Source organism: Triticum dicoccoides, chromosome 5A, assembly GCF_002162155.2.
Source record: "Triticum dicoccoides isolate Atlit2015 ecotype Zavitan chromosome 5A, WEW_v2.0, whole genome shotgun sequence".
Classification (NCBI taxonomy): domain Eukaryota; kingdom Viridiplantae; phylum Streptophyta; class Magnoliopsida; order Poales; family Poaceae; genus Triticum; species Triticum dicoccoides.
The window spans coordinates 584,859,838-584,870,388 of record NC_041388.1 but is presented as its reverse complement, the minus strand read 5'-3'; positions in this window follow the sequence as shown (position 1 = coordinate 584,870,388).

The window sequence follows — 10,551 nt, the reverse complement described above, 5'->3', positions numbered from 1 at the left end:
GCGGCCTAGCGCGCGCTGGTTTTGGCGCTCCAGCGTGCGGGAAAGGTTCGCGCGCGCGCCGCGGCTGACGCTCGTTATAAAGAAGGCGCTCCCTCCACACTTTGTCCGCCGCCCACTCTCGCCGCTTCTGCGCCACCATGTCGATCCGCCGCCTGGGCGCTTCGGATTTTCGCGGAGTCCGCGAGCGCCGCTCCGGCGCCTTCTCCTCCGAGATCTGGTTTCGCGAGAAACGTCTCATCCTCGGCACCTTCGACACCGCAGAGGAGGCGGCCCGCGCGCACGACGCGGCAGCGTGGTGCCTCCTGAGGCCTCGTCGGGATATGAATTTTCCCAACGTGTCGAGCCAGCGAACGCAGGATCTGGCGCCTCTCCCGCGGCTTTTCACCGACGAGGATCGTCGTGTCCACCGGAGGCGGCAGCGTCGCCTCGCCATCGCGGAGAAGGACGTGGAAGCCTTGGTGGTGTGGCGCGGAGGCTTCCCGCAGGACATCATCGACGAGCGCCAGTTCTAAAAGCAAAGGAGGTTGGAGAGGGACGCGAGGAGGAGGGAGCGAGCCGCCTATCGGGAGGACAAGCGTTCGCGGAAGCGGGCAGCTCAATTGAAACTGAAGCTACGAGAAACGTCGGGTTGGGACTTTCAAGACGAGCAGCATGCTGACGCCTACATTCAGACGTCGGAGGAGGACATTACCGAGTCGAAGTCAGAAAACGACGAGTAGTGGTCTTTTCTTTTATCTGTGTACACTAGAACTATCGATGTATCCATTTTTATCTGAAAAAATGGCCGGCGGCGTCGGTGATGTAGCAGGCGGGCGAGGGTGTGAATCTAATGTGCCACCGACCAGCGGGCCCGGTGAGGAAAGAGGGCGAGCGCGCGCGTCCGTCTTGTGTCCGTGCCGACGCAAATCAGGCTCAAAAATGGGCCGGGATGGGTCGGCTGGAGGACGAAAGCGGACGCACGTCCATTTGGGTCGGCACGTTAGGCCGCTTTTTTGTCGCGCCGACCCAAACGGACGGCCGCGGTTGAAATGGGTCGCCCCATTGAAGTTGCTCTTATGTCCCGTGTAAAAAAAGGTGGATTGGCAGTTCTACCTCAGTACCTGCTGGTTGAAAGGAGAGATCCAAATGAACAAAAAGTAAACCACTCCGCGGTAGTTACCCAAGGGAGGCTAGGGAAGATGATAAAACAAAGGGAAAAGGTATTTCACATGGCCACCCTTGCTAAGTACCACCCTTGGTCATGGTCTCGGGGCCACAAGGCATTGGGGAGTACTTCAGCAACAGAAGAAGTTGAGGTTTGCAGGCCGATAGGGAGATCATCGGAGCCAGGACCACAAAACCACCTTATCCAAAGTACGACAAGGACAACAGCAGCAAGCCCGAAACGTTGTTGTCAGCCCCGCTCCTCCCTCTGTCGCTCCTGCGGGCGGCAGGGGAGGAACCCTAGCCGCCCCCCACCAGCAGCCCTATTTCTCCTCCTCCCTCCTCGTCCCGCCTGCTCGCGCTGGCGGGTAAAGCCCGATCGGCCTAGGCGGCGGCGGGGCGATTTCTCCCCCTCGTGTGGTGGGGTTGCCGCGGGCAGATTCAATCGGGACGGGGCACGTCGTGGTGCGGGACGGCGCCGGCGGCGCTGTGGCAGTGACTGGAGGTGGTGCTGGGCGTCTCCTGGTGGTGCGGAGGGTTGCACGGGGGCGATGGAGCGCGCTGTGTTCGCGGGATCCAGGCAACGCGGGAGGTGGGCTCTCTTCCGTTGGTCGCGGTGGGGTGTCCTTTGTCAGGTCTGGCCAAACCTGACTCCGGTCTGCTCCGGCGCGGTGCGGGAGGTTGTGGCGGGGCTGGGGCGCAAGCTGCGTGGTGGCTGGAGTGCTCGTGGCGGCGTCGGCTCCTGGTTTGGAATTTGGCGCAGACGGGCGGTGCGAGGGTGGGCTGCGACCTCGGTGGCGCACCACAGCCGCTGCAGGGTGGCTCGGGGCTGCCCCTCGGGGTCCTGGCATGGATGTGGGCTGCCACGGCATGGTGGTGGCTCATGGCGGTGGTTTGGGTCATTTCACGGCGGCAACCGGACATCTTCGTCGTCGGCCCGTCGGGAAGCGGCTTGTTTTGGCCTTCTATTCCTCTCCTCGGCGTTCGGACGCTACCTTCATCAAAGGGCTGGCCCTCTCCCAGCTGCGGTCCATCACCTGTCTCGCACTCGGTGCTGCGGGACTGATCTCGTCTCGTGCCCGGCAGCATGACCGAGCTTGTCTCGCGCCCGGCAGCAGGACCAACCTCGTCTCGCGCCCGGCGGCAGGACTGAGCCCGTCTCGCGCCCGGTGCAGCAGGACAGGACGATGGAGGCTAGTTTTGGCCGACCTCTTGGGTCTCGACGCTGGGGGTCGCCCAGGGGTGCGAAAGACGGGGCCTTTCCACTCGTCTCTTTGGTTGGAGTAGCGGCTGCTCTCGGGTGAGGTGGTGTCAAGGTCTTGGATGACAGGGTGGCGGCCTTGGTGGTGGGAGCATGGTGCTCATGGGCAGAGCCCGTGGCTTGGTGCTGCCTGGTGACCATGGCCGTGTGGGCGGCATGGTTGCCGGGGTGTGGCGTTCGACGGTGGTGATTGTCGGCTAGGGTGAAAACCTGCTCTATCTTCAGACGAACCGGCGGCGGTTAATCGTTCCCTTCTTGAAGGCGTCGTCGCGACCTTCATTGCCCGTCGTGTTGTTCCAGGGGAAACCCTGACCCTCGTGGCGGGCGGTGATGGCGCTCTGGTGTCGTTCCCTTCCTGAAGGTGTCGCCTTGGAGCACACAGTTCGCCATATGCGGCTTCACCTCTTGGTGGTGGCGTGTTCACGGCCGAGTTCTCCGGTTGCTCTTGTAGTGGTAGGGGTGGTGTTGCTGCGCTCAGCATCTTTGTATCCTGCCTTGGGTGTGTGTGTTGTGTTGGCGTGCGTTTGTACCGGGTTGTTGATGATCTTTGCTTTATATATAAAGCGGGGCGAAAGCCTTTTTCGGTCACCGGAGCCAGCCCCAGACCTGCGTGGCGATCCTGTCCACCACCCTGCATGCCGACAGGGAAGGAGGGGGAATGTATCTGGTGCACCCATACTTGTGGTGCTACCGATGCACCGGATGCCATACAACATTTTAATAAATCTAAAAAAACTAGCACATTGACACAACATCAGTGTATGTTGTTGTAAAATTTCATATAAAAATTTGAAACATTTCTTGAGATACAAAAAAGACAAATTCGCCATCAGTGTGATAATGGGTTAAACCTAAAGCCCAACTTATGTTATGTATTATTCAGTCTTGAATTTATCATTTTTGTTTTTAGAGCTATATTTTGAATTTTGACTTAAAATTTTGTGACAACCTACATAAATATTGTGCGTTTTTTCAGAATTTTTTGAACATTTAAAACGTGCAACATGAGTTCGATGCACCGGTAGCACCACAAGCATCGGTGCACCAGATATTTTCCTGGGAAGGAGGGAAAAAGATGGTTGGGAGAAGCGAAAGGGATATAGGGCAACGACAATGCAATGCGGCCCGTTGGCACAAAAGAGACTAGGCCGGGTTTAGGTTAGGACAAGAGAGAGAGAGAGAGAGAGAGAGAGGAAGGGAGGGGGCGGGGGCATGCATGAATGGGACGCGAAGACGCCCGCCCCTCCCCTCTTTCCTTTCCCAACTTGCCTCCAAGCATCTATAGCCGGACCTCAAGCCCGTCCCAACGTCCGGACTGACCGTCCGATCAATGCCCACATGTTTTTTTGACACCCAACTGGGCTCCTCGTAGCCGGCCCAAACCTCCGGACAGACCGGCACTACCCATACCCGGTCTATATTTGGGGTGGATATAGGACGCCTAGACGTGTCCACCACGGCGGATTGGCGGTTAGGGCCCACGCGAGGATGCACTAATACGAGGGCGCCTCCTCCGCTCAGCGTCGTGTGGCCCCGCTCCGGCGTGCCAGCGAAGGGGGGAAGCCGGCAATTTAAGCCAGACTGCGATAACCCAACCCTAGCCTGCCTCATTTCCCCTCTTCGCCGCCACCACTTCCAAACCGTTAGCCGCTTGCCATGCCGAGGTGTTGGATCACCACTGATACGTCCATTTTACATCATGCTTTTATATCGATATTTATCGCATTATGGACTGTTATTTCACTTTATGTCACAATACTTATGGCTATTCTCTCTTATTTTACAAGGTTTACATAAGAAGGGAGAATGCCGGCAGTTGGAATTCTGGGCTGGAAAAGGAGCAAATATTAGAGACCTATTCTGCGCAACTCCAAAAGTCCTGAAACTCCATGGAACATATTAAAAAAATAAAGAAAAATCCCCGCCAAAGATGAAGGCCAGGGGGGCCACACCCTGCTCACGAGGGTGGGGGGCGCCCCGCCTAGGGCGCGCCCCCTACCTCGTGGGCCCCCTGGTGGCTCTCCGACGTCCATCTTCTCATATATGAAGTCTTTCGATGAGAAAAAAAATAAGAAAGAACTTTTCGGGATGAGACTCCACCGCCACGAGGCGCAACCTTGGCGGATCCAATCTAGAGCTCCGGAAGAGCTGTTCTGCCGGGGATACTTCCCTCCGGGAGGGGGAAATCATCACCATCGTCATCACCAACGCTTCTCTCATCGGGAGAGGGCAATCTCCATCAACATCTTCACCAGCACCATATCATCTCCAAACCTTAGTTCATCTCTTGTATCCAATTCTTGTCTCAAAGTCCGGGATTGGTGCTAGTAGGTTGCTAGTAGTGTTGATTACTCCTTGTAGTTGATGTTAGTTGGTTTATTTGGTGGAAGATCATATGTTCAGATCCTATATGCATATTATTACCCCTCTAATTATGAACATGAATATGCTTTGTGAGTAATTACGTTCGTTCCTGAGGACAAGGGAGAAGTCTTGCTATTAGTAGTCATGTGAATTTGGTATTCGTTTGATATTTTGATAAGATGTATGTTGTCTAGCCTCTATTGGTGTTATGTGAACGTCGACTACATAACACTTCACCATTATTTGGGCCTAGAGGAAGGCATTGGGAAGTAATAAGTAGATGATGGGTTGCTAGAGTGACAGAAGCTTAAACCCTAGTTTATGCGTTGCTTCGTAAGGGGCTGATTTGGATCCATATGTTTCATGCTATGGTTAGGTTTACCTTAATACTTTGTTGTAGTTGCGGATGCTTGCAATAGAGGTTAATCATAAGTGGGATGCTTGTTCAAGTAAGAACAGCACCCAAGCACCGGTCCACCCACATATCAAATTATCAAAGTATCGAACGCGAATCGTATGAACGTGATGAAAACTAGCTTGACGATATTCCCATGTGTCCTCGGGAGCGCTTTTCCTATTATAAGAGTTTGTTCCAGCTTGTTCTTTGCTACAAAAGGATTGGTCCACCTTGCTGCACTTTATTTACTTTTGTTACTTGTTGCTCGTTACAATCTATCTTATCACAAAACTATCTGTTACCACTTATTTCAGTACTTGCAGAGAATACCTTGCTGAAAACCGCTTATCATTTCCTTCTGCTCCTCGTTGGGTTTGACACTCTTACTTATCGAAAGGACTACGATAGATCCCCTATACTTGTGGGTTATCAAGACTCTTTTCTGGCGCCGTTGCTGGGGAGTGTAGCGCCTTTGGTAAGGAAAAATTTATATAGTGTGCTGAAATTTACTGTCACTTGTTACTATGGAAAGTAATTCTCTAAGGGGCTTGTTCGGGGTATCTTCACCCCGTCCAGTAGAGCAAAGAGTTGCTCCTCAACCTACTGAACCTATTGAAAATGAAACTCCTTTTGAATTTCCTTCGGGTATGATGGAAAAACTGCTAGCCAACCCTTTTACAGGAGATGGAACAAAGCATCCTGATGAGCACTTAATATATGTGGATGAAGTTTGTGGGTTATTTAAGCTTGCAGGTATACCCGATGATGTTGCTAAGAAGAAGGTCTTCCCTTTATCTTTGAAGGGAGACGCATTGATATGGTATAGGCTATGTGATGATATGAGATCATGGGACTATAAAAGATTGAAGCTGGAATTTCATCGAAAGTATTACCCTATGCATCTTGTTCATCGTGATCGCAATTATATATATAATTTCTGGCCTCGTGAAGGAGAAAGCATCTCTCAAGCTTGGGGGAGGCTTAAATCAATGTTATATTCATGCCCCAATCACGAGCTCTCAAGAGAAATGATTATTCAAAATTTATATGCTCGGCTTTCTGATAACAATCGCACCATGCTCGATACTTCTTGTGCTGGCTCTTTTATGATGAAGACTACTGAATTTAGATGGAATTTATTGGATAGAATTAAACGCAACTCTGAAGATTGGGACCTCGATGAAGGTAAGGAGTCAGGTATGACACCTAAGTTTGATTGTGTTAAATCTTTTATGGATACCGATATTTTCCGTAAGTTTAGCACTAAATATAGACTTGACTCTGAGATAGTAGCTTCTTTCTGTGAATCTTTTGCTACTTATGTTGATCTTCCTAAGGAGAAGTGGTTTAAATATCATCCTCCCATAGAAGTAACAGTAGCTGCACCTATTAAAGCTTAAGAAAAGACTGTCACTTATAATGATGCTATTGTTCCTACTTCTTGTATTGAGAAACCACCTTTCCCTGTTAGAATAAAGGATCATGCTAAAGCTTCAAATATTGTTCGTAAAAGCAATATTAGAACTTATACACCTCCTGAGCAAGTTAAAGTAGAACCTAATATTGCTATTGTTAAAGATCTCTTGTCTGATAATATTGATGGGCATGTTATTCAGTTCGAAGGTGAAACTGCTAGAATTGCTAAACCTTGTGATAAAGATAAACATAGACATGTGGTAGGCGTGCCTGTTATTTCTGTTAAAATAGAAGATCATTGTTATCATGGCTTATGTGATATGGGTGCTAGTGCTAGTACAATACATATTGACTTATACAAAGAAATTATGCATGACATTACACCTGTTGAGTTAGAAGATATTGATGTTATTATTGAACATGCTAATAGAGATACTATTGCACCGATGGGAATTGTTAGAGATGTTGAAGTCTTGTGTGGGAAAACTAAATATCCTGCTGATTTTCTTGTTCTTGGTTCCCCATAAGATAGTTTTTGTCCCATTATATTTGGTAGACCCTTCTTAAATACTGTCAATGCTACCATAGACTGCACAAAGCATGTTGTTACTATTGGCTTGGATGATATGGTTCATGAGTTTAATTTCTCTAAATTTAGTAAACAACATCATGAGGAAGAATTACCTAGTAAGGATGAAATTATTGGTCTTGCTTCTATTGCCGTACCTCCTAGTGATCCTTTAGAGCACTATTTGCTAGACCATGAGAATGACATGTTCATGAATGAAAGAAGGGAAATAGATGAAGTATTCTTTAAACAGGAACCTATTCTGCAACATAATTTGCCTTTTGAAATTTTAGGGGATCCTCCCCCACCCAAGGGTGAACCCGTGTTTGAGCTTAAACCGTTGCCTGATAATCTTAAATATGCTTATCTTGATGAAAAGAAGATATATCCTATTATTATTAGTGTTAACCTTTCAGAGCATGAAGAAGAAAGATTATTGAAAACTCTGAAGAAGCATCATGCTGCTATTGGATATACTCTTGATGATCTTAAGGGCATTAGTCCCACTCTATGTCAACATAAAATAAATTTGGAAGCAGATGCCAAACCAGTTCGTGATCCTCAACGACGTCTGAATCCTAAAATGAAAGAAGTGGTAAGAAAAGAAATACTCAAACTTCTGGAGGCAGGTATAATCTACCCCGTTGCTGATAGTGAGTGGGTAAGTCCTGTCCATTGTGTCCCTAAGAAGGGAGGTATTACTGTTGTTCCTCATGATAAAGATGAACTGATTCCACAAAGAATTATCACAGGTAATATGATGGTAATTGATTTCCGTAAATTAAATATACTAAAAAAGATCATTACCCCTTACCTTTTATTGATCAAATGCTAGAAAGATTATGCAAACATACACACTATTGCTTTCTAGATGGTTATTCTGGTTTCTCTCAAATACCTATGTCGGCTAGAGATCAATCAAAGACTACTTTTACATGCCCTTTTGGTACTTTTGCTTATAGACGTATGCCTTTTGGTTTATGTAATGCACATGCTACCTTTTAAAGATGCATGATGGCTATATTCTCTGACTTTTGTGAAAAGATTTGTGAGGTTTTCATGGACGATTTTTCCGTCTATGGTTCCTCTTTTGATGATTGCTTGAGCAATCTTGATCGAGTTTTGCAGAGATGTGAAGAAACTAATCTTGTCTTGAATTGGGAAAAGTGCCACTTTATATTTAATGAAGGTATTGTCTTGGGGCACAAAGTTTCTGAAAGAGGTATTGAAGTTGATAAAGCCAAGGTCGATGCTATTGAAAAGATGCCATGTCCCAAGGACGTCAAAGGTATAAGAAGTTTCCTTGGTCACGCCGGATTTTACAGGAGGTTCATTAAGGACTTCTCAAAAATTTCCCGGATACTTACTAATATATTGCAAAAAAGATATACCATTTGTCTTTGATGATGATTGTGTAGAAGCATTTGTAATACTTAAGAAAGCATTAGTCACTGCACCTGTTGTTCAGCCACCCGATTGGAACCTACTCTTTGAAATTATGTGTGATGCTAGTGATTATGTTGTAGGTGCTGTTCTAGGGCAAAGAGTTGATAAGAAATTAAATTTTATTCATTATGCTAGTAAGACTCTAGACAATGCTCAAAGAAATTATGCTACTACTGAAAAAGAGCTTTTAGCAGTTGTATTTGCCTGTGATAACTTCAGATTTTATATTGTTGATTCTAAAGTAACTATTCAAACTGATCATGCTGCTATTAAATATCTTATGGAAAAGAAAGATGCTAAACCTAGACTTATTAGATGGGTTCTCTTGCTACAAGAATTTGATTTGCATATTGTTGATAGAAAGGGAGCTGAGAACCCCGTTGCAGACAACTTGTCTAGGCTAGAGAATATTCTTGATGACCCACTACCTATTAATGATAGCTTTCCTGATGAACAATTGAATGTTATAAGTACTTCTCGTAGTACTCCATGGTATGCTGATTATGCTAATTATATTGTTGCTAAGTTTATACTACCCAGCTTCACATACCAGCAAAAGAAAAAGTTTTTCTATGATTTAAGACATTACTTTTGGGATGACCCACATCTTTATAAGGAAGGAGTATATAGTGTTATTAGACGTTGTGTACCTGAGCATGAACAGGAATAGATCCTACGCAAGTATCATTCTGAGGCTTATGGAGGACACCACGCTGGAGATAGAACTGCACATAAGGTATTGCAATCTGGTTTTTACTGGCCTACTCTCTTCAAGGATGCCCGTAAATTTGTCTTGTCTTATGATGAATGTCAAAGAATTGGTAATATTAGTAGACGTCAAGAAATGCCTATGAATTATTCTCTTGTTATTGAACCATTTGATGTTTGGGGTTTTGATTATATGGGACCTTTTCTTGCCTCTAATGGATACACACATATTTTAGTTGTTGTTGATTACGTTACTAAGTGGGTAGAAGCTATTCCAACTAGTAGTGCTGATCATAACACTTCTATTAAAATGCTTAAGGAAGTTATTTTCCCGAGGTTTGAAGTCCCTAGATACTTAATGACTGATGGTGGTTCACACTTTATTCATGGTGCTTTCCGTAAAATGCTTGCTAAATATGATGTTAATCATAGAATTGCATCTCCTTATCACCCTCAGTCTAGTGGTAAAGTAGAGTTGAGCAATAGAGAGCTCAAATTAATTTTGCAAAAGACTGTTAATAGGTCTAGAAAGAATTGGTCCAAGAAACTTGATGATGCATTATGGGCTTATAGAACTGCATACAAAAATTCTATGGGTATGTCTTCGTATAAAATGGTCTATGGAAAAGCATGTCACTTACCTCTCGAACTAGAACATAAGGCATATTGGGCTATTAAAGAGCTTAACTATGATTTTAAACTTGCCGGTGAGAAGAGGTTATTTGATATTAGCTCACTTGATGAATGGAGAACCCAAGCTTATGAAAATGCCAAGTTGTTTAAAGAAAAAGTTAAAAGATGGCATGACAAAAGGATACAAAAGAGTGAGTTTAATATAGGTGATTATGTATTTCTATACAACTCTCGTTTAAGATTTTTTGCAGGAAAAATTCTCTCTAAATGGGAAGGCCCCTATGTTATCGAAGAGGTCTATCGTTCCGGTGCCATAAAGATCAACAACTTCGAGGGCACAAATCCGAAGGTGGTAAACGGTCAAAGAATCAAACATTATATCTCAGGTAATCCTATAAATGTTGAAACCAATATTATTGAAACCGTAACCCCGGAGGAATACATATAAGACACTTTCCGGAATGTTTCAGACTCCGAAAAGGAATAGGTATGTGGTACGGTAAGTAAACCGACTCCAAAACAATTTTTAAGGCAATATTTCTCCGTTTTGAAATATTTAGAAAAATAGAAAAATAAATAGCAGTCCGGGAAGGACACGAGGGCCCTACGAGGGTG